Source organism: Bombina bombina, chromosome 6 (assembly GCF_027579735.1).
Source record: "Bombina bombina isolate aBomBom1 chromosome 6, aBomBom1.pri, whole genome shotgun sequence".
NCBI lineage: Eukaryota > Metazoa > Chordata > Amphibia > Anura > Bombinatoridae > Bombina > Bombina bombina.
The window spans coordinates 760,239,254-760,265,189 of record NC_069504.1 but is presented as its reverse complement, the minus strand read 5'-3'; the positions used below and the strand labels follow the sequence as shown (position 1 = coordinate 760,265,189).

The 25,936-nt window shown below is 39.8% G+C and overlaps 1 protein-coding gene across 4 annotated transcripts in view; it reads right to left on the bottom strand.

Annotated features, from left to right (window-relative positions):
• NSD3 (nuclear receptor binding SET domain protein 3) overlaps positions 1-25,936 on the bottom strand; it is a 1,671,583-nt gene that overhangs the window by 1,037,301 nt on the left and 608,346 nt on the right. The window lies entirely within an intron of this gene.

Below are 25,936 nucleotides of genomic sequence, written 5' to 3'. Positions count from 1 at the left end.
AAAGGGGCAGCTAATCAGGGTGAAGAGGAATTGCTCTGATGAAATTGCATATACAGAACAGAGCAGGGCAATGAGGGACCGTCTATACAATAGAGGTTACCCTAGACATGTTATTGACGGGGCCCAATCGCAGGTGGATAGGAATGATAGGAGGCACCTGTTAGGAGAACCGGAGAGGGTTAGGACATCATCTTGCACAGGTGTCGTCCAAAGTTACATTTGTAACGGATTATAGTGATGAATACCAGGATATTTGTAAAATAGTCAATAAGCACTTTTGCATGTTGGCTGCTGACGACAAACTACAGAACAGTGTAGAGAGAGGCTTGCGCTGCTCTTATAGGCGCAGTAAGACAATTGGCAATTGTGTTGCCCCTTCTGAAATTCCACCAGTGACTAGAGATCGCCCAAGTGCGTGGCTTACACATAGGGGGATGTACAGATTCGGCATGTCTAGGTGCAGACCGTGTGAGTTTTGTATCTTTTCAGATACGTTCCGGTCATTAGTCACAGGAGAGGCGTTTAAGCTCCAGTCCTGCCTTAACTGTACGTCCTCCTATGTCATTTACCTCATTACATGTGTCGAGTGTTGCCTACAATATGTAGGTCTTACGACAACTGAGGTTAATACCAGAATACGGAACCATTTGTCAACCATCAAATTGGGTGAGGCTACTACCCCCCTTGTTAAACATTTCAAGAATGTACATCATAAAAGAAATGACACCTTCAGATGGCAAGCCATTGAATATATCAAATCCCCCCCCCCCCCCAGGGGAGGTGACAGGGATAAAATTCTGGGCAAACGCGAAATGTTTTGGGTTTTTAAATTAAAAACTAGGGTACCCAAGGGGCTAAACTCAGAGTACGATTTAATTAACTATTGGAAATAATTTAACGAAGTTTCTCTATATGGGAAACTTGAATACATCCATATTCAATTGTACTCAGTTTCTAGTGGTTGATTTTTGACTACTCTGTGTTGAGCTGTCTACTTGAGAGAAAAATATATACTTGAAATATATATCTGAACTATATACAAGTAAATAAAACAGGAACCTTAAGGGCATATTGGCCGTCAAGTAATATAACTTTACCATCTCTGGGATATTTACTAGATTGGAGGTCAGTTCAGTGGGTCTTAGAACCTTGTTCCAATTGGGAACTTGGTCTGATGCATGTAGTCTACATTAATATGACCACTTGGTCTTATTGCTGTCAACCAAGAATGATCTCTATATTTGTGACACAACATCTTTAATATGGTGTGTATTGTCACAAATTATAGAGAAACATTTCTTGATATTGAATTGAGTGCCAGCAAGTTTGCTGCCATTTGAGATATATATATATATATATATATATATATATATATATGTGTGTATTTGAATTAGACAGCAAACAGGTGGTCTCTATTTTTGTTGACGCTGTACACTTTTGTACCGGCATTTGGTTGCCTTATATTTTTTACATCGTTTGCATTAGTGTGTATATTTTTCCCCTTCTTAGGGTAATTGCAAAACATTTTGCACCGTTTAAATTGGTGTGTATATTTCTCTCCTTCTTAGGATATTTGCAACATAAACTGTGGAAAGTTTTATGATAAACATGATGAGCAATTGATTGTTTGTACTATTTTGCTTATATATATTTGATACACTTCATCATGTATGTATTTATTACTTTTATATGTTTATTTAAGTGTATTATGTTACATAATACTTTAATACTATCTCTTTTGGACTCTCTATATCCAATCTTAATACTTAGAATTGTTGAATGAGACTGATTCTGCATTAAGGGTTAATCCTAAAGGTGGTGGCTAGGCTTCACAGGCATTGGTTGTATTGATTGACCAATTACTTTCTTGTTTTGCTTTTAAAAGGGCATCACAGGTATACTGAATTAGCTATGATTACGGCTGTATAGCCGAAACATGTTAGCTTTCAGTTTGCCTGTGTTGCCTTGCTAACCTGTATATGGACCCTCCTGGAACCTTTTTATCGTTGGTGAATAAAAGATAGCGTTTTTAACTTGCCCTGGATTGTCCGTTTTCTTCATTTGTTCTACATTGCCTGAAAATGCAGGGGCAGAATGGGAGCATGGTGACTTTCTCACAAATTCACATTCAGAAGCAGTAACAGGTTGGGCGCATATCACGGCTGTTTGTTGTCTGCGTCGGGGCTGTCTGGACACACCCCCTTCTCTCCTTCCTCTCTCACTCCCACTTCAACCGGTGAGCGGAGCACATGACGTGTGCATACAGCGGATACCTGAGCAAGCTTTCAGAGGTATGAGGAAGTGACCCCGCGGCTCGGACACACTACGGAGCGGTAAGAAATGCATGGCTGTTGTTGCTGGAGCACCGGGTTGCTCGCATTTACTTGCAATTCCTACCGAGTGTGTGCACTTTAATGCTTTAAGCTGTATGTCACAGGAATCGTTATATTTGATGCTATTCGATTGTTTGGAAGAGACTGCCATTCTATAAATCCTTTTGGGACACTGCTATCTGTAGATATCATTGGGTAGATTTGTTTGTTTATTTCTACCACTACACAAGTGAGAACTTTATACAACAGTTCCGTACCTTTTGGCTCAGTAAAAAAACTCTCTTACACTGGACTGTGTGTATGGATAGATAGATAGATAGAGATAGATAGATATATAGAGAGAGAGAGAGAGAGAGAGAGAGATAGAAATATATATATATATTTAACTTTCTCTATCTATATATATATATATATATATATATATATATATATATATTTAACTTTCTCTATCGATATATATATATACATAAAATCGATAGAGAGAATTAACTATATATATATATATATATATATATATATATATATATATATATTTCTCTCCGTCTCTCTCTCTATAGATATAGATAGATAGATAGATAGATAGATAGATAGATAGATAGATAGATAGATAGATAGCTATAATGAGAGAGAATGAGAGCGAGAGAGATAAAGAGAGAGATGATAGAAAAATAAAAAGAGACAGACAAATATAGAGAGAGAAGGTGATATAGAAATAAATATGTATATATATTAAAATATATATATATATGTGTGTATATAAATTTATATATATACACACATATATATATATATATATATATATATACACACATATATATATATATATATATATATATATATATATATATTAAAAGAGAGAGAGAGAGAGAGAGAGAGAGAGAGAGAGAGAGAGAGAGAGAGAGAGAGAGAGAAACAGAGAGACAGACTAATAGAGATTTGGAAAATTAGAGAGATAGAGACAGGGAGAGAGACAGATACATTGAAAGAGAGAGAGAGAGAGAAAGAAAGAGATAGGGAGAAATAGAGAGAGATAGAGAGAGAAATACAGATACATAGAGAGAGACATGGAGAAATACAGAGAGATAGAGAGAAAGACAGAGAGAGAGAGAGATAGACATGGCGAGATACAGAAAGAGAGAGAGAGAGATAGACAGAGATAGAGACATAGACATTGAAAGATAGAGAGAGACAGAGATAAAGAAACAGATAGAGATATAAAGAGATAGAGAGCGAGTGATAGAGAGAGAAAGACAGACACCGAGAGATAGATATGGAGAAATAGAGAGAGAGAGACAGACATGGAGAGATAAATAAAGAGAGAGATATAGACAAAGGTAGATAAAGAGACATTGAAAGATAGAGAGATAGAGATACATAGAGTTAAAGAAAGAGATAGAGAGATAAAGAGAGAGAGAGAAATAGAGAGAGCAAGACAGACACATAGAGATAGACATGTTGAAATAGAGAGAGAGAAAGAGAGACAGACATGGAGAGATAGAGAAAGATATATAGAAATAGAGAAAAAGACATTGAAAGATAGAGAGAGAAAGATAGAGAGAAATAAATAGATAGAGAGATAAAGACAGACACAGAGAGAGAGAGATGTAGGAATAGAGAGAGAGACACAGAGAGAGAGACAGACATGGAGAGATAGATAAAAAGAGAGAGAGATATATACCAAGAGAGAGACAAAGACATTGAAAAAGAGAGAGAGAGAGAGAGAGAGAGAGAGAAAGAAATAGAGAGAGAGATAGAGAGAGATAAAGACAGACACAGAGAGAGAGACATGTAGAAATATAGAGAAATAAAGACAGAGAGAGAGAAATAGAGACAGAAACATATAGAAATCTTTCCATCATGTAATTGTTATATAACATTTATATGACAAAAACATAATTTATGCTTACCTGATAAATATATTTCTCTTGTTAAGTGTAGTCTGTCCACGGGTCATCCATTACTTATGGAATATATCTCTTCCTAACAGGAAGCTGCAAGAGGATCACCCAAGCAGAGCTGCTATATAGCTCCTCCCCTCACATGTCATATTCAGTCATTCGACCAAAACCAGACGAGAAAGGAGAAACCATAGGGTGCAGTGGTGACTGGAGTTTAATTAAAATTTAGATCTGCCTTAAAGACAGGGCGGGCCGTGGACTGACTACACTACAAGAGAAATAAATTTATCAGGTAAGCATAAATTATGTTTTCTCTTGTTAAGTGTAGTCAGTCCACGGGTCATCCATTACTTATGGAATACCAATACCAAAGCTAAAGTACACGGATGAAGGGAGGGACAAAGCAGGAACCTTAAACAGAAGGAACCACTGCCTGAAGCACCTTTCTCCCAAAAATAGCCTCTGAAGAAGCAAAAGTGTCAAATTTGTAAAATTTTGAAAAAGTGTGAAGTGAAGACCAAGTTGCAGCCTTGCAAATCTGTTCAACAGAGGCCTCATTTTTAAAGGCCCAGGTGGAAGCCACAGCTCTAGTAGAATAAGCTGTAATCCTTTCAGGAGGCTGCTGTCCAGCAGTCTCATAGGCTAAACGTATTATGCTACGAAGCCAAAAAGAGAGAGAGGTAGCCGAAGCCTTTTGACCTCTTCTCTGTCCAGAGTAAACGACAAACAGGGAAGAAGTTTGACGAAAATCTTTAGTTGCCTGCAAATAGAACTTCAGGGCACGGACTACGTCCAGATTATGCAAAAGTCGTTCCTTCTTTGAAGAAGGGTTAGGACACAGTGATGGAACAACAATCTCTTGATTGATATTCCTTTTAGTAACTACCTTAGGTAAGAACCCAGGTTTAGTACGCAGAACTACCTTGTCTGAATGAAAAATCAGATAAGGAGAATCACAATGTAAGGCATATAACTCAGACTCTTCGAGCCGAGGAAATAGCCATCAAAAACAAAACCTTCCAGGATAACAGCTTGATATCAATGGAATGAAGGGGTTCAAATGGAACGCCTTGAAGAACGTTAAGAACTAAGTTTAAGCTCCACGGCGGAGCAACAGTCTTAAACACAGGCTTAATCCTAGCTAAAGCCTGACAAAAAGCCTGAACGTCTGGAACTTCTGCCAGACGTTTGTGTAGAAGAATAGACAGAGCAGAAATCTGTCCCTTTAACGAACTAGCAGATAATCCCTTTTCTAAACCCTCTTGTAGAAAAGACAATATCCTAGGAATCCTAACCTTACTCCATGAGTAACTCTTGGATTCGCACCAATATAAATATTTACGCCATATCTTATGGTAAATTCTTCTGGTAACAGGCTTCCTAGCCTGTATTAAGGTATCAATAACCGACTCCGAGAAGCCACGCTTTGATAGAATCAAGCGTTCAATCTCCATGCAGTCAGCCTCAGAGAAATTAGATTTGGATGGTTGAAAGGACCCTGAATTAGAAGGTCCTGTCTCAGAGGCAGAGACCACGGTGGGCAGGAAGACATGTCCACTAGGTCTGCATACCAGGTCCTGCGTGGCCACGCAGGCGCTATCAGAATCACCGAAGCTCTCTCCTGTTTGATCTTGGCAATCAAACGAGGAAGCATCGGAAATGGTGGAAACACATAAGCCATGTTGAAGACCCAAGGGGCTGTCAGAGCATCTATCAGCACCGCTCCCGGGTCCCTGGACCTGGATCCGTAACAAGGAAGCTTGGCGTTCTGGCGAGACGCCATGAGATCCAGATCTGGTTTGCCCCATCGTTGAATCAGTTGAGCAAAGACCTCCGGATGAAGTTCCCACTCCCCCGGATGAAAAGTCTGGCGACTTAGAAAAACCGCCTCCCAGTTCTCCACGCCTGGGATGTAAATCGCTGACAGGTGGCAAGAGTGAGACTCTGCCCAGCGAATTATCTTTGAGACTTCCAACATCGCTAGGGAACTTCTGGTTCCCCCTTGATGGTTGATGTAAGCCACAGTCGTTATGTTGTCCGACTGAAATCTGATGAACCTCAGAGTTGCTAACTGAGGCCAAGCTAGGAGAGCATTGAATATTGCTCTTAATTCCAGAATATTTATTGGGAGGAGTTTCTCCTCCTGAGTCCATAGTCTCTGAGCCTTCAGGGAGTTCCAGACTGCGCCCCAGCCTAGAAGGCTGGCGTCTGTTGTTACAATCGTCCAATCTGGCCTGCGAAAGGTCATCCCCTTGGACAGATGTGGCCGAGAAAGCCACCATAGAAGAGAATCTCTGGTCTCTTGATCCAGATTTAGCAGGGGGGACAAATCTGAGTAATCCCCATTCCACTGACTTAGCATGCACAATTGCAGCGGTCTGAGATGCAGGCGCGCAAATGGTACTATGTCCATTGCCGCTACCATTAAACCGATTACTTCCATGCACTGAGCTACTGACGGGTGTGGAATGGAATGAAGGACACGGCAAGCATTTAGAAGTTTTGATAACCTGGCCTCCGTCAGGTAAATTTTCATCTCTACAGAATCTATAAGAGTCCCTAGAAAGAGAACCCTTGTAAGTGGTAATAGAGAACTCTTTTCCACGTTCACCTTCCACCCATGCGACCTCAGAAATGCCAGAACTATCTCTGTATGAGACTTGGCAGTTTGAAAACTTGATGCTTGTATCAGAATGTAGTCTAGGTACGGAGTCACCGCTATGCCTCGCGGTCTTAGTACCGCCAGAAGTGAGCCCAGAACTTTTGTAAAGGTTCTTGGAGCCTTGTGAATCGGTATGTGAAGGTAGGAATCCTTTAAGTCCACTGTGGTCATGTATTGACCCTCTTGGATCATGGGAAGGATGGTTCGAATAGTTTCCATTTTGAATGATGGAACTCTTAGAAATTTGTTTAGGATTTTTAAGTCCAAGATTGGTCTGAAGGTTCCCTCTTTCTTGGGAACCACAAATAGATTTGAATAGAATCCTTGCCCGTGTACCGTCCGCGGAACTGGGTGGATCCCCCCCATTAGTAAGAGGTCTTGTACACAGCGTAGAAACGCCTCTTTCTTTATTTGGTTTGCTGATAACCTTGAAAGATGAAATCTCCCTTGTGGAGAAGTTTTGAAGTCCAGGAGTTATCCCTGAGATATGATCTCCAACGCCCAGGGATCCTGGACATCTCTTGCCCAAGCCTGGGCGAAGAGAGAAAGTCTGCCCCCCACTAGATCCGTTTCCGGATAGGGGGCCCTCTCTTCATGCTGTCTTAGGGGCAGCAGCAGGTTTCTTGGCCTGCTTGCCCTTGTTCCAGGACTGGTTAACTTTCCAGCCCTGTCTGTAACGAGCAACAGCTCCTTCCTGTTTTGGAGCGGAGGAAGTTGATGCTGCTCCAGCCTTGAAGTTACGAAAGGCACTAAAATTAGACTGTTTGGCCTTTGATTTGGCCCTGTCCTGAGGTAGAGCATGGCCCTTACCTCCCGTAATGTCAGCTATAATTTCTTTCAAGCCGGGCCCGAATAAGACCTGCCCTTTGAAAGGAATATTAAGCAATTTAGATTTAGAAGTCACGTCAGCTGACCAGGATTTAAGCCATAGCGCTCTGCGCGCTTGGATGGCGAATCCGGAGTTCTTAGCCGTAAGTTTGGTTAAATGTACGACGGCATCAGAAACAAATGCGTTAGCTAGCTTAAGTGCTTTAAGCTTGTTCATAATTTCATCCAATGGAGCTGTGCGAATAGCCTCTTCCAGAGACTCAAACCAGAATGCCGCCGCAGCAGTGACAGGCGCAATGCATGCAAGGGGCTGTAAGATAAAACCTTGTTGAACAAACATTTACTTAAGGTAACCCTCTAATTTCTTATCCATTGGATCTGAAAAGGCACAACTATCCTCCACCGGGATAGTGGTACGCTTAGCTAAAGTAGAAACTGCTCCCTCCACCTTAGGGACCGTCTGCCATAAGTCTCGTGTGGTGGCGTCTATAGGAAACATTTTCCTAAATATGGGAGGAGAGGAAAAAGGCACACCAGGTCTATCCCACTCCTTGCTAATAATCTCTGTTAAGCCTTTTAGGTATAGGAAACACGTCAGTACACACCGGTACCGCATAGTATCTATCCAACCTACATAATTTTTCTGGAATTGCAACCGTGTTACAATCATTCAGAGCCGCAAATACCTCCCCTAGCAATATGCGGAGGATCTCAAGCTTAAATTTAAAATTAGAAATCTCTGAATCCAGTCTCCCTGGATCAGATCCGTCACCCACAGAATGAAGCTCTCCGTCTTCATGTTCTGCAAACTTTGACGCAGTATCTGACATGGCTCTCACCTCATCCGCGCGATCTGTCCTTAACCCAGAGCTATCGCGCTTGCCTCTTAATTCTGGCAATTTAGATAATACTTCTGTCATAACAGTAGCCATGTCTTGCAAAGTGATTTGTAAGGGCCTCCCTGATGTACTTGGCGCCACAAAATCACGCACCTCCTGAGCGGGAGGCGAAGGTACTGACACGTGAGGAGAGTTAGTCGGCATAACTTCCCCCTCGTTGTCTGGTGATAATTTCTTTACATGTAAAGATTGACTTTTATTTAAAGTAACATCAATGCAATTAGTACACAAATTTCTATTGGGCTCCACATTGGCCTTTAAACATAGTGAACAAAGAGATTCATCTGAGTCAGACATGTTTAAACAGACTAGCAATGAGACTAGCAAGCTTGGAAATACTTTTCTAAATAAATTTATAAGCAATATAAAAAACGCTACTGTGCCTTTAAGAAGCACAAAAGGTTGTCACAGTTGAAATAACAATGAACCAAAATAGTTATAGCAACCAATTTTTCACAGTAAATGTATTAAGTTAGCAAAGGATTGCACCCACCAGCAAATGCATGATTAACCCCTTAATACCCAAAAACGGATAACAATTTAATAATTAACGTATTTAACACAGTCAAAACACACTGTCACAGGTCTGCTGTGACTGATTACCTCCCTCAAAATGAATTTTGAAGACCCCTGAGCTCTCCAGAGACGATCTGGATCATGGAGGATGAAGTAGACAGATAGTGACTGAATTTATACTGCGCAAAAAAGCGCTAAAATAGGCCCCTCCCACTCATATTACAACAGTGGGGAAGCTAAGATAACTGTTTCTATGCAGAAAACAAAGATGGCCATGTGGTAAAAATCATGCCCCAATAAGTTTTATCACCAAGTACCTCACAAAAAACGATTAACATGCCATTAAACGTTTTGAACATACATTTGAAAAGTTATGAAGTGTTATTAATAAGCCTGCTACCAGTCGCTTTTACTGCAGTTAAGGCTCATACATTATTTCAGTATTAACAGTATTTTCAGAGTCAATTCCATTCCTTAGAAAAATACATTCAGTGTACACACACTCATCAGCCTAATACCAGTCGCTATCACTGCATTTAAGGCTGAACTTACTTTACATTGGTATCAGCAGTATTTTCTCAGTCAATTCCATTCCTCAGAAAAATAATTTACTACACATACCTCGTTTGCAGGGGGGCCCTGCATGCTATTCCCCTTTTCTGAAGTTACCTCACTCCTCAGATGAGAACAGCCAGTGGATCTTAGTTACGTCTGCTAAGATCATAGAAAATGCAGGCAGATTCTTCTTCTAATGCTGCCTGAGAACAAACAGCACACTCCGGTGCCATTTAAAATAACAAACTTTTGATTGAAGAAATAAACTAAGTTAAAAAACACCACAGACCTCTCACAGCGACCTATCTTTAGTTAGGCTGCAAGAGAATGACTGAATATGACATGTGAGGGGAGGAGCTATATAGCAGCTCTGCTTGGGTGATCCTCTTGCAGCTTCCTGTTAGGAAGAGATATATTCCATAAGTAATGGATGACCCGTGGACAGACTACACTTAACAAGAGAAATATATTTATTTACATTGGTATTTCTATTTTCGATAAATATACATGGACAAGCTCAGAAAAACACATACATAAAATAAAAATACACAAAAACAATAAAAAACATTTGATTGTAGACTATTCATTGTTAATATTTGATACGGATGATATATACAATTTAGGACTTGAGTGAAGATAATTTTATTAAACACATTCTAAAAATAACATATCTATTAGCATTTTAATTTTATTTTTTATACTGCTGTAATTTGTATATTGTTTTTATTTTCCATTATTTAAGGGATGTACTTAAAGGAATGACAAGGGTGAATGACAAAATGGAATGCCCCTAGACTTTAATGGGATGTAAAATTAAAAGTGTTGAAGCAACAAAACTAGGAGAGATATTAACTAGATATTTACATGATATGTTCCCCGGATACAGTAGCATATTCTGAAAGTGAGATTACGTGAGATTATAGCTGCTTTCTATGGAATGACAAGGGTCAATGACTCAATGGAATGCCCATAGACTATTATTTGATTACATGTAGTGCTATATAAACAGAAATATGAAACCTATCATGTAGATATTTACCAGATATGTTCCCCAGGTACAGTAGCATATTCTGAAAGTGAGATTACATAAGATTATATCTGCTTTCTATGGAATGACAAGGGTGAATGAGAAAATGGAATGCCCATAGACTTTAATGGGATGTAAAATTAAAAGTGTTGAAGCAACAAAACTAGGAGACCTATTAACTAGATATTTACAGGATATGTTCCCCAGGTACAGTAGCATAATCTGAAAGTGATAATACATCAGATTATAGCGGGTTTCTATGGAATGACAAGGGTGAATGACAAAGTAGAATGCCTATAGACTACAATGGGATTACATTTAAAAGTGCTATAGCAACAAAAATATCAGACATATCAAATAGAAATTTACCAGATATGTTCCCCAGATACAGTAGCATAATGTGAAAGTGAGATTACGTCAGATTATAGCTGCTTTCTATGGACTGACAAGGGTGCATGACATAATGTAATGCCCATAGACAATAATGGAATTATATTTTCAAGTGCTATACAAACTAAAATATGAGACATATCAAATAGAAAGTAGCTATAATTTCACTCAATCTCAAAATATGCTACTGTACCTGGGGAACATATCTGGTAAATATATACAGGGAGTGCAGAATTATTAGGCAAGTTGTATTTTTGAGGATTAATTTTATTATTGAACAACAACCATGTTCTCAATGAACCCAAAAAACTCATTAATATCAAAGCTGAATATTTTTGGAAGTAGTTTTTAGTTTTAGCTATTTTAGGGGGATATCTGTGTGTGCAGGTGACTATTACTGTGCATAATTATTAGGCAACTTAACAAAAAACAAATATATACCCATTTCAATTATTTATTTTTACCAGTGAAACCAATATAACATCTCAACATTCACAAATATACATTTCTGACATTCCAAAACAAAACAAAAACAAATCAGTGACCAATATAGCCACCTTTCTTTGCAAGGACACTCAAAAGCCTGCCATCCATGGATTCTGTCAGTGTTTTGATCTGTTCACCATCAACATTGCGTGCAGCAGCAACCACAGCCTCCCAGACACTGTTCAGAGAGGTGTACTGTTTTCCCTCCTTGTAAATCTCACATTTGATGATGGACCACAGGTTCTCAATGGGGTTCAGATCAGGTGAACAAGGAGGCCATGTCATTAGATTTTCTTCTTTTATACCCTTTCTTGCCAGCCACGCTGTGGAGTACTTGGACGCGTGTGATGGAGCATTGTCCTGCATGAAAATCATGTTTTTCTTGAAGGATGCAGACTTCTTCCTGTACCACTGCTTGAAGAAGGTGTCTTCCAGAAACTGGCAGTAGGACTGGGAGTTGAGCTTGACTCCATCCTCAACCCGAAAAGGCCCCACAAGCTCATCTTTAATGATACCAGCCCAAACCAGTACTCCACCTCCACCTTGCTGGTGTCTGAGTCGGACTGGAGCTCTCTGCCCTTTACCAATCCAGCCACGGGCCCATCCATCTGGCCCATGAAGACTCACTCTCATTTCATCAGTCCATAAAACCTTAGAAAAATCAGTCTTGAGATATTTCTTGGCCCAGTCTTGACGTTTCAGCTTGTGTGTCTTGTTCAGTGGTGGTCGTCTTTCAGCCTCTCTTACCTTGGCCATGTCTCTGAGTATTGCACACCTTGTGCTTTTGGGCACTCCAGTGATGTTGCAGCTCTGAAATATTGCCAAACTGGTGGCAAGTGGCATCTTGGCAGCTGCACGCTTGACTTTTCTCAGTTCATGGGCAGTTATTTTGCGCCTTGGTTTTTCCACACGCTTCTTGCGACCCAGTTGACTATTTTGAATGAAACGCTTGATTGTTCGATGATCACGCTTCAGAAGCTTTGCAATTTTAAGAGTGCTGCATCCCTCTGCAAGATATCTCACTATTTTTGACTTTTATGAGCCTGTCAAGTCCTTCTTTTGACCCATTTTGCCAAAGGAAAGGAAGTTGCCTAATAATTATGCACACCTGATATAGGGTGTTGATGTCATTAGACCACACCCCTTCTCATTACAGAGATGCACATCACCTAATATGCTTAATTGGTAGTAGGCTTTCAAGCCTATACAGCTTGGAGTAAGACAACATGCATAAAGAGGATGATGTGGTCAAAATACTCATTTGCCTAATAATTCTGCACTCCCTGTACTTGATATCTCTCATATTTGTGTTTCTATAGCACTAAATGAAAGCCATTTATAGTCTATGGGCATTCCATTTTGTCATTCACCCTATGCCATTCAATATAAAGCAGCTATAATCTCACGTAATCTCATTTATAGAATCTGATACTGTACCTGGGGAACATATCTGGTTAAATAGCTAATTCATATGTCTCATATTTTTGTTGCTATGGCACTAAATGTAATCCCATTATAGTCTATGAGCATTCCATTATGTTATTCACCCTTGTCATTCCATAAAAAGCAGCTATAATCTGAAGTAATCTCACTTTCAGAATATGCTACTGTACCTGGGGAACATATCTGGTAAATATCTATTTGATATGTCTGATATTTTGTTTTCTATATCACTTTTAAATGTAATCCCATTGTAGTCTATAGTCATTGCACTTTGTCATTCACCCTTGTCATTCCATAGAAACCAGCTATAATCTGATGTAATATAACTTTCAGATTTTGCTACTGTACCTGGGGAACATATCTAGTAAATATCTAGTTAATAGGTCTCCTAGTTTTGTTGCTTCAACACTTTTAATTTTACATCCCATTAAAGTCTATGGGCATTCCATTTTCTCATTCACCCTTGTCATTACATAGAAAGCAGATATAATCTGATGTAATCTCACTTTCAGAATATGCTACTGTACCTGGGGAACATATCTGGTAAATATCTACATGATATGTTTCATATTTCTGTTTATATAGCACTACATGTAATCAAATAATAGTCTATGGGCATTCCATTGAGTCATTGACCCTTGTCATTGCATAGAAAGCAGCTATAATCTCACGTAATCTCATTTATAGAATATGCTACTGTACCTGGGGAACATATCTGGTAAATAGCTACTTCATATGTCTCATATTTTTATTGCTAGGGCACTAAATGTAATCCCATTATAGTCTATGAGCATACCATTATGTTATTCACCCTTGTGATTCCATAGAAAGCAGCTATAATCAAAAGTAATCTCACTTTCAGAATATGCTACTGTACCTTGGGAACATATCTAGTAAATATCTAGTTAATATCTCTCCTAGTTATGTTGCTTCAACACTTTTAATTTTACATCCCATTAAAGTCTAGGGGCAATCCATTTTGTCATTCATCCTTGTCATTCCTTTTTATAACATCCCCTTATTTAATGTTGATTGAACAATAGTCAAAACTGATTAGAACTAAAATGATCAACATGCTTATTAATGGTGTTGAGACTATTGATGAATGTATATGCTATTGAAGAATAAAATTTGAAATAGGTAAGGCATAAACCAAATTAAAAAAAATATAATGCTAACTAATTCTAAGTATTAATGTAATAATTAGTAATGTCATAATAACCCATAACATATTATACAAAATCAATCTTTAGGGAAAATCATCCAAATTCATTATGATCTTTGAAAATCCTCCCTCAACTTAGATAACTAGCATTTTGGTGCAGTCTACCTATTATTTTTAACAATACACTAATGTTCTAAATACATTAACATTATTATTCTTTTACAAATAAACATTATTATTTCGGCAAACTAATTTGTTGATGCGGATAGTGTTATTACCTAACACAACGTAATAGAGTACTGTAAGTAATATAAGCGTAACGGAAACAACTTCGATTATTTTGGTTCCGCTTTTAGTGTTCCTAGTATATTGCGCATGCGCTAACGGCCGTGAACGCGCTTGGGGGAATGGGCTCTCATTGGCTGCTAGTTTGAGAAAGAAGGCGAAGACGTCACGGTGGGGGGAGTTAGGAAGACATATTAGGACACCAATTTGGAAGATAACAATGACGATTCAACAGTGAAGGTGGTAAGTAAGAGAAAGGGGGCACCTTGCAGCTTGATCGTTTTATTTAGTTTTGAAACATAGATTAATGTTGTGGGCAGTGTTGAATGTCCCTTTAATACCGACTCAGTGGAAAGTCCTTGGGTTGTATGGGAGGCACATAAATGTGCAATAAGGGGTGAATTTATTAAATATAAAGCCCAAATTCGAAAAGCATCCAGACAACAATATAACGATCTGACCTCAAGTTTGTCACAACTTGAATTTACACATAAAAAAGACCCCAAAAACCCTGATACCCTGGCAGAGCTACGCAAAACCAGATAACAATTGGACACTTTCTCACAATAGAATGCAAAAAACATAATTTATGCTTACCTGATAAATTCCTTTCTTCTGTTGTGTGATCAGTCCACGGGTCATCATTACTTCTGGGATATTATCTGCTCCCCTACAGGAAGTGCAAGAGGATTCACCCAGCAGAGTTGCTATATAGCTCCTCCCCTCTACGTCACCTCCAGTCATTCGACCAAAGACCAACGAGAAAGGAGAAGCCAAGGGTGTAGTGGTGACTGAATTATAATTTAAAAAATATTTACCTGCCTTAAAAAACAGGGCGGGCCGTGGACTGATCACACAACAGAAGAAAGGAATTTATCAGGTAAGCATAAATTATGTTTTCTTCTGTTATGTGTGATCAGTCCACGGGTCATCATTACTTCTGGGATACCAATACCAAAGCAAAAGTACACGGATGACGGGAGGGATAGGCAGGCTCATTATACAGAAGGAACCACTGCCTGAAGAACCTTTCTCCCAAAAATAGCCTCCGAAGAAGCAAAAGTGTCAAATTTGTAAAATTTGGAAAAAGTATGAAGCGAAGACCAAGTTGCAGCCTTGCAAATCTGTTCAACAGAGGCCTCATTCTTAAAGGCCCAAGTGGAAGCCACAGCTCTAGTGGAATGAGCTGTAATTCTTTCAGGAGGCTGCTGTCCAGCAGTCTCATAGGCTAAACGTATTATGCTACGAAGCCAAAAAGAGAGAGAGGTAGCAGAAGCTTTTTGACCTCTCCTCTGTCCAGAATAAACGACAAACAGGGAAGAAGTTTGGCGAAAATCTTTAGTTGCCTGCAAGTAGAACTTGAGGGCACGAACTACATCCAGATTGTGTAGAAGACGTTCCTTCTTAGAAGAAGGATTTGGACACAAGGATGGAACAACAATCTCTTGATTGATATTCCTGTTAGAGACAACCTTAGGTAAGAAACCAGGTTTAGTACGCAGAACTACCTTGTCTGAGTGAAAGATCAGATAAGGAGAATCACAATGTAGGGCTGATAACTCAGAGACTCTTCGAGCCGAGGAAATAGCCATTAAAAATAGAACTTTCCAAGATAACAATTTTATATCAATGGAATGAAGGGGTTCAAACGGAACACCCTGTAAAACGTTAAGAACTAAGTTTAAACTCCATGGCGGAGCAACAGTTTTAAACACAGGCTTGATCCTAGCTAAAGCCTGACAAAAGGCCTGGATGTCTGAATTTTCTGACAGACGCCTGTGTAACAAGATGGACAGAGCTGAGATCTGTCCCTTTAATGAGCTAGCCGATAAACCCTTTTCTAAACCTTCTTGTAGAAAAGACAATATCCTAGGAATCCTAACCTTACTCCAGGAGTAATTTTTGGATTCACACCAGTATAGGTATTTACGCCATATTTTATGGTAAATCTTTCTGGTAACAGGCTTCCTAGCCTGTATCAGGGTATCAATAACCGACTCAGAAAAACCACGTTTTGATAAAATCAAGCGTTCAATTTCCAAGCAGTCAGCTTCAGAGAAGTTAGACTTTGATGTTTGAATGGACCCTGAATCAGAAGGTCCTGTCTTAGAGGTAGAGACCAAGGCGGACAGGATGACATGTCCACTAGATCTGCATACCAAGTCCTGCGCGGCCATGCAGGCGCTATTAGAATCACTGATGCTCTCTCCTGTTTGATCTTGGCAATCAATCGAGGAAGCAGCGGGAAGGGTGGAAACACATAAGCCATCCTGAAGTTCCAAGGTGCTGTCAAAGCATCTATCAGAACCGCTCCCGGATCCCTGGATCTGGATCCGTAGCGAGGAAGTTTGGCGTTCTGGCGAGACGCCATGAGATCTATCTCTGGTTTGCCCCAACGTCGAAGTATTTGGGCAAAGACCTCCGGATGAAGTTCCCACTCCCCCGGATGAAGAGTCTGGCGACTCAAGAAATCCGCCTCCCAGTTCTCCACTCCCGGGATGTGGATTGCTGACAGGTGGCAAGAGTGAGACTCTGCCCAGCGAATTATCTTTGATACTTCTATCATTGCTAGGGAGCTTCTTGTCCCTCCCTGATGGTTGATGTAAGCTACAGTCGTGATGTTGTCCGACTGAAACCTGATGAACCCCCGAGTCTTTAACTGGGGCCAAGCTAGAAGGGCATTGAGAACTGCTCTCAATTCCAGAATGTTTATTGGCAGGAGACTTTCCTCCTGACTCCATAGTCCCTGAGCCTTCAGAGAATTCCAGACAGCGCCCCAACCTAGAAGGCTGGCGTCTGTTGTTACAATTGTCCAGTCCGGCCTGCTGAACGGCATCCCCCTGGACAGATGTGGCCGAGAAAGCCACCATAGAAGAGAGTTTCTGGTCTCTTGATCCAGATTCAGAGTGGGGGACAAATCTGAGTAATCCCCATTCCACTGACTCAGCATGCACAATTGCAGCGGTCTGAGATGTAGGCGTGCAAAGGGAACTATGTCCATTGCTGCTACCATTAAGCCGATCACCTCCATGCATTGAGCTACTGACGGGAGTTGAATGGAATGAAGGACACGGCATGCATTTAGAAGCTTTGTTAATCTGTCTTCTGTCAGATAAATCTTCATTTCTACAGAATCTATAAGAGTCCCCAAGAATGGAACTCTTGTGAGAGGCAAGAGAGAACTCTTCTTTTCGTTCACTTTCCATCCATGCGACCTTAGAAATGCCAGAACTAACTCTGTATGAGACTTGGCAGTTTGAAAGCTTGAAGCTTGTATCAGAATGTCGTCTAGGTACGGAGCTACCGAAATTCCTCGCGGTCTCAGAACCGCTAGAAGGGCACCCAGAACCTTTGTGAAGATTCTTGGAGCCGTAGCCAATCCGAATGGAAGGGCTACAAACTGGTAATGCCTGTCTAAGAAGGCAAACCTTAGATACCGGTAATCATCTTTGTGAATCGGTATGTGAAGGTAAGCATCCTTTAAATCCACTGTGGTCATGTACTGACCCTTTTGGATCATGGGTAAGATTGTCCGAATAGTTTCCATTTTGAACGATGGAACTCTTAGGAATTTGTTTAGGATCTTTAAATCCAAGATTGGCCTGAAAGTTCCCTCTTTTTTGGGAACCACAAACAGGTTTGAGTAAAACCCTTGTCCTTGTTCCGACCGCGGAACCGGATGGATCACTCCCATTAATAATAGATCTTGTACACAGCGTAGAAACGCGTCTTTCTTTATTTGGTTTGTGGACAACCTTGACAGATGAAATCTCCCTCTTGGGGGAGATAATTTGAAGTCTAGAAGGTATCCCTGAGATATGATCTCTAGCGCCCAGGGATCCTGGACATCTCTTGCCCAAGCCTGGGCGAAGAGAGAGAGTCTGCCCCCCACTAGATCCGGTCCCGGATCGGGGGCCCTCGGTTCATGCTGTCTTAGGGGCAGCAGCAGGTTTTCTGGCCTGCTTGCCCTTATTCCAGGACTGGTTAGGTTTCCAGCCTTGTCTGTAACGAGCAACAGCTCCTTCCTGTTTTGGTGCAGTGGAAGTTGATGCTGCACCTGCTTTGAAATTCCGAAAGGGACGAAAATTAGACTGTCTAGACTTAGCTTTGGCTTTGTCTTGAGGTAGAGCGTGGCCCTTACCTCCTGTAATGTCAGCGATAATTTCTTTCAAACCGGGCCCAAATAAAGTTTGCCCCTTGAAAGGTATATTAAGTAATTTGGACTTAGAAGTTACATCAGCCGACCAGGATTTTAGCCACAGCGCCCTACGTGCCTGAATGGCGAATCCTGAATTCTTAGCCGTAAGTTTGGTTAAATGTACTACGGCCTCCGAAATGAATGAATTAGCTAGTTTAAGGACTCTAAGCCTGTCCGTAATGTCGTCCAGCGTAGCGGAACTAAGGTTCTCTTCCAGAGACTCAATCCAAAATGCTGCCGCAGCCGTAATCGGCGCGATGCATGCAAGGGGTTGCAATATAAAACCTTGTTGAACAAACATTTTCTTAAGGTAACCCTCTAATTTTTTATCCATAGGATCTGAAAAAGCACAGCTATCCTCCACCGGGATAGTGGTGCGCTTAGCTAAAGTAGAAACTGCTCCCTCCACCTTAGGGACCGTTTGCCATAAGTCCCGTGTGGTGGCGTCTATTGGAAACATCTTTCTAAATATTGGAGGGGGTGAGAACGGCACACCGGGTCTATCCCACTCCTTAGTAACAATTTCAGTTAATCTCTTAGGTATAGGAAAAACGTCAGTACTCGCCGGTACCGCAAAGTATTTATCCAACCTACACATTTTCTCTGGTATTGCAATAGTGTTACAATCGTTAAGAGCCGCTAAGACCTCCCCTAGTAATACACGGAGGTTTTCCAATTTAAATTTAAAATTTGAAATATCTGAATCCAATCTGCTTGGATCAGAACCGTCACCTACAGAATGAAGCTCTCCGTCCTCATGCTCTGCAAGCTGTGACGCAGTATCAGACATGGCCTTAGAATTATCAGCGCACTCTGTTCTCACCCCAGAGTGATCACGCTTGCCTCTTAGTTCTGGTAATTTAGCCAAAACTTCAGTCATAACAGTAGCCATATCTTGTAATGTTATCTGTAATGGCTGCCCAGATGTACTAGGCGCCATAATATCACGCACCTCCCGGGCGGGAGACGCAGGTACTGACACGTGAGGCGAGTTAGACGGCATAACTCTCCCCTCGCTGTTTGGTGAAATTTGTTCAATTTGTACAGATTGGCTTTTATTTAAAGTAGCATCAATACAGTTAGTACATAAATTTCTATTGGGCTCCACCTTGGCATTGGAACAAATGACACAGGTATCTTCCTCTGAATCAGACATGTTTAACACACTAGCAATAAACATGCAACTTGGTTACAATCTTATTTAACAAAAACGTACTGTGCCTCAAAGAAGCACTAAACGATTAAATGACAGTTGAAATAATGAACTGAAAAACAGTTATAGCATCACTCTTTAAAAACAACACAACTTGTTAGCAAAGGTTTGTTCCCATTAGTAAAGTAACACTAATTAAATTTTAAACATAAAAATCACAGAGCAACGTTTTAAAACACAGTCACTACATAAGTCTCACAGCTCTGCTGAGAGAAACTACCTCCCTTCAAAGAAGTTTGAAGACCCCTGAGTTCTGTTAGAGATGAACCGGATCATGCAGAAAATACAAGAGTAACTGACTGGAAATTTTTGATGCGTAGCAAAGAGCGCCAAAAACGGCCCCTCCCCCTCACACACAGCAGTGAGAGAGAAACGAAACTGTCATAATCAAAACAAACTGCCAAGTGGAAAAATAATGCCCAAATATTTATTCACTCAGTACCTCAGAAATGCAAACGATTCTACATTCCAGCAAAAACGTTTAACATGAATTAAATACCTATTAAAAGGTTTAATGTACTTTTACAGAGTAATTCCGGTGAAATACCATCCCCAGAATACTGAAGTGTAGAGTATACATACATGTCATTATAACGGTATGGCAGGATTTTCTCATCAATTCCATTCAGAAAATAAAAACCGCTACATACCTCAATGCAGATTCAACTGCCCGCTGTCCCCTGATCTGAAGCTTTTACCTCCCTCAGATGGCCGAGAAACAGCAATATGATCTTAACTACTCCGGTTAAAATCATAAGAAAAACTCTGGTAGATTCTTCTTCAAACTCTGCCAGAGAAGTAATAACACGCTCCGGTGCTATTGTAAAATAACAAACTTTTGATTGAAGTTATAAAAACTAAGTATAATCACCATAGTCCTCTCACACCTCCTATCTAGTCTTTGGGTGCAAGAGAATGACTGGAGGTGACGTAGAGGGGAGGAGCTATATAGCAACTCTGCTGGGTGAATCCTCTTGCACTTCCTGTAGGGGAGCAGATAATATCCCAGAAGTAATGATGACCCGTGGACTGATCACACATAACAGAAGAAATATATATCTCAAACAGAGGCAAAAATTCTATCATGAGGGTAACAAGGCAGGGAAAATGTTAGCTAGGACATTAAAAAAGGCAAAACTAAAATCATACATTCATGAGTTAAAAACAAGCCAGAATTCCACAGTCCAAACGACCCCAGAGATCTTGGATCAATTTTACAACTATTATTCACAACTCTATAATATCCATATGGTTTCCCCACTTCATACTCCAGACCATGGGGATTCCACCAAACATATCTTGACTCATGCAATCTCCCCATACTGTCAAAAGATCAATGTGACATATTAGAATCTCCAATTTCAACGTCTGAAATCAATTCAGCAATAAAGGATCTGGCACCTGGGAAAGGTCCCCGGAGACAAAAAATTTCATCGCAGAAAGTGAAAAAAAGTTCTGTGTGACATTTTTTCTGCAGGTCATTTTTAAATAAAATTGTAAATTTGTCAGTTACACTAAAGCACCAGATCAATTGCAATGTGTTGGTTAACTGGAGAATAAAGCAATATTTAAAGTTTTATAATCTAGTGTAGTAGTTGAAAATTGCATTGCATATTAGCTGCAGACAAAAAAAGTAATTGTAAAATGTCTCTTGAATTAATTTGTTTCCTTTGCTCTTAGTCCAACATAGAAATGTAGTAAAAAAAAAAGGTGCATTGCTCATACGAACATCTTACATTCAGAGAAAAACAGCTTTGCAGACTGTGAAAAGCTAGGGAACGAGCTTGCAAAAATCTAAGAGCCAGACAACAATCAATGCACTGTTGCTTTGTAGCACTACTGCATATTTGACTGTTGTCTTCAAACAACACTTTGCTCTGGATGAACTGTGTTAAGGAAAACATATACAATGCAGCCAGAGAACAGCTCTGTTGCAGCACTGAAAAGGTAAAGTGCTAATAGTTCCTGTTCTTTCTGCAGACATACTGCATTTTCTGCGATGACATCTCAGATCTCTCTATGTTCTGCCTTGGGGGAAAGGTCCAGACAGTTTTTCTGCTAAATATTATCAGGTTTTTGCCTCAACTCTTACACCTGTCCTACATACCTTATTCAATAATTCTTCAAGCACTGTTCCTCTCCCGCTCTCAATGCTTGAAGCGCATATAGTGGTTTTACCCAAACCGGGTAAATCACCAGATACCCCACCAAATTTCCGTCCCATCTCCCTATTGAATTTAGACACAAAAATGTTTGCAAAAATTATGGCGGCCCGGCTGAATAGTTTACTTCCCCAACTGATACACTATAACCAAGTAGGCTTTACGCCCTTTAGAGAAGCCAGGGACAACACTATAAAAATTATAAATTTGATGGAATATGCCGTAAGATCCGACACTCCTACAATCTTCGCGTCCACGGAGAAAGCTTTCGATAGATTAAACTGGGATTTCCTTAGGCAGATTTTGGTTAAATTTGGATTACCAGATTCCTTTATATAAAAAATTATGTCTTTATATAATGCTCCAAATGCAAAAATAAAATTAAATGGCTCGCTTTCTCCCTCTTTTTTTATCCATAATGGGACAAGACAGGGATGTCCTCTCTCCCCGCTCCTGTTTGCTTTAGCCATGGAAGCATTAGCGGCTAGAATAAGGAACAATCGGAAAATAACTGGTATCACTATAGGTGAGAGAGAATATAAGATCTCTTTATATGCGGATGACATTTTTATGACCATTACTAATCCATTGATGTCACTAAAGGTACTACATGAGGAATTCCAAGCATATAGTACATTTTCTAACTTTAAAATGAATGCCTCAAAATCAGAATTTATGGGCATTGGAACCCCTGAAACCACTAATACTCATATCACTTCGGCATATTCATACAAATTCCAAAAAACTTTGCTGAAATACTTCGGAACCCATATCACCAACGATCCTCAACACTTATTTAGTGCAAATTATATTACTTTGATGAAAAACTTACAACAGGAACTACAATCCTGGCGTAATAAAACATTATCATGACTGGGCCGACTACATGCAGTAAAAATGACTATTTTACCAAAAAATTCTATATATCTTCCAAACAATTCCAATTGAAATCCCCAAAACTTTCCTTATTAAACTCCAAACTTTATTAAATAACTATTTTTGGAATAATAAACGTCCTAGAATAGCTAAACAAACCATGTACAGACCCAAACTTAAGGGCTGGTTAGAAGTACCAAACCTACAATATTATCATATGGCTGGAACTTTAGCCCGCATCATAGATTGGTGCAAACATAATGATCACAAAGAGTGGGTACAAATAGAACACGATCTAGCTCAAAACGCTCAGCTAGGGGCGTGCTGCTGGATCCCTCAAATACATAGAATGTTACACCCTTTAACAAGCAAAATAACTAGACTGACTATTAAAATATGGGACACATGTATCCACAAGTTTACTACACTATCCTCTATACCCTCACCATTGACACCTTTAAGATATAACCCAAGTTTCAAGCTTCCCTCCTTAGTCCCTATACAAAAATGCTGACACTGCAAGAGGTAATACCATGTTGCTCTATTATGGAACGCAATGTCCTTACACAAAAAAAAAAGACTTACAAGAAACACACGGAGAATTCTTTGTCCCCTGGTTTAAATATTTTCAGGTACATCATTACATCACCTCACTCAATAAACATACTCTATTTCATAGACCTCTATCTCCATTTGAATCAATATGTAACTCCAATATGTATGCCAAAGGCTCACTCTCTCTTGTATATAAACTGTTAGTTGATCACCATTCCAGGGCCCTACCGACCTATGCCACAAAATGGTCAGATGAACTCCAAAAATCAATGACCCCCCCAAGAATGGTTGAGAATCTTTGAGAATCTGAATAGACATACCTCCTCCATCGCACAAGTTGAGACTAATTTAAAACTGCTTTGTAGATGGTATTATACCCCTGTTAGGTTAGCTAATATGTTTAAACATAGTGATCCCCATTGTTGGAGGGCTTGTGGAAATATGGGAGATTTTCAGCATATTTGGTGGGCCTGCCCCAAGTATCACTTCTTATTGGCAAGATATCCAATTGGCAATTGATCAGGCTCTAAGTATTAAATTACCACTGGACCCTACAGTCTTCCTTCTGAGTAACCTTCCAAAGATTAAATGTAAGTTGAGGTTTAGATTAATGATCATAATGCTTAATGGTGCCAGGAGACTTATTCCAAGGTATTGGAAATCGTTAAAAATACCTTCCTTGTCAGATTGGAAATCGTTGGTCACTCAGACATTAATAATGGAAAAATATCATTATACTTTTACAAAAAGGCTAGATGATTTCCTAAGTATTAACTTTATATGGGAAGAGTATTGCCACTCGAGGGAGTAATATTTCTTTTTCACATTATTTAGCATTTATGTAATAGGCAGTAAGTTCATACTAATCAAGGGACATGCTCTTATCAATACAAGCTAAGCCCTGCTTACTACTAGTGTTGTGTTAGTTACAGCATACCGTATTTATTTACCTATCGCATAAGATGTTTGTCTTGACCTGAATGTCATACTACTTTTATTGATGCAGATATACTGTACATTCTTTTGAACTTTGATATTTTTATATGTCATTCCCTGTATGGCAATTTTCGTTTTGTTTTATGTTTGTTATTCTGTTTTTCAAAATAAAGAAAATTTAAAAAAAAATGAAGTCTGTAAAACTGCCTTATCCTGATGAAAAATAAGATAAGGAGGATCACAAGAAATAACAGATCATTTAGAAACTCTTGTAGCAAAAGAAATAGCCAAAAAAAAGAACACTTTCCAAGAAAGGAATTTATGCATCAGTTCAAAAGGAGGAGCCTGCAAAACCCTTAACACCAAGTTAAGACCTACTGGAGGGGGCTTGATTACAGGTTTAGTATGAACCAGTGCCTGAACAAAACAATGAATATCAGGAAAATTAGCAATCTTTCTGTGGAACAAAACTGAAAGAGCAGAAACCTGCTCCTTCAAAGAACTGGCAGATAGCTTGAAAAAGCTGGAAGACGTCTGGCAAAACGGTAGTTGGATATTTGTTTTTAAGAACCGAAAAACTGATTTACTAAAAGCAATACAGTGCAAGATTACAGCCTAGTAACAGCCTTGATGGCCTTCTAATTATATCCCTGTATTCTAACTTATACAGCTTAGCGGTGGGACGATCTTGTTAATGTATATTGTCTTTATTTTCTATATATTTTAATAAACCTTGAAGCAGTGTTCCTGTAATTACTGGAGCAGCAAAGGGGCTTTACAACCTATATTTCTGGAAACTTAGAGCTGAGTTATAAGCTCTGTAAAATGTAAGACTCCATGAATAATCACAGTTTGTTTTTGTGACAGTACTTACTTTTGTATTTGTCTTTTGCTTTTGAGATGAAGCGCTGGAGGAATTATCACACTGAACTTAAAGGGACAGACCACTCCTTTATGCAAATAATTATCTAGATAGGCCCTTATCCAGTCCATCCTACAAAAATTGCAAAGTCCTAGGAATTGTGAAAGAATGCCAGGAAAAAACATGATCTATACACCAAGAAAGAAAGTATTCCAGACCTTGTGATAGATCCGTCTAGTTACAGACTTACAAGCCTGAATCAAGGTTTTAATTACAGAATCAGAGAAACCCCTATGTCGAAGAACGAAACATTCAAATTCCACACCATCAAGTTCAGAGACGTGAGTTCCGGATGGACAAACAGACCTGAGAAAGAAGGTCTGACCGCAGAGGAAGAGGCCAAGGAGGGCAGCTGGACATCTGAACCAGATCAGCATACCAAATACTTTGAGGCCACACTGGGGCAATCAGGATTACTGGTGACTTCTCTAGGCTTATCTTGGAAATTACTCTGGGAAAAAGTACCAGAGGAGAAAACAGATAAGCAAGCTGCAATGACCAAGGAGTAACTAGACCATGCACTTATTCTGCTTGAGGATCCCTGGATCTCGCAAAGTACCTGGGAAGTTTGATGTTCTAACGAGAGG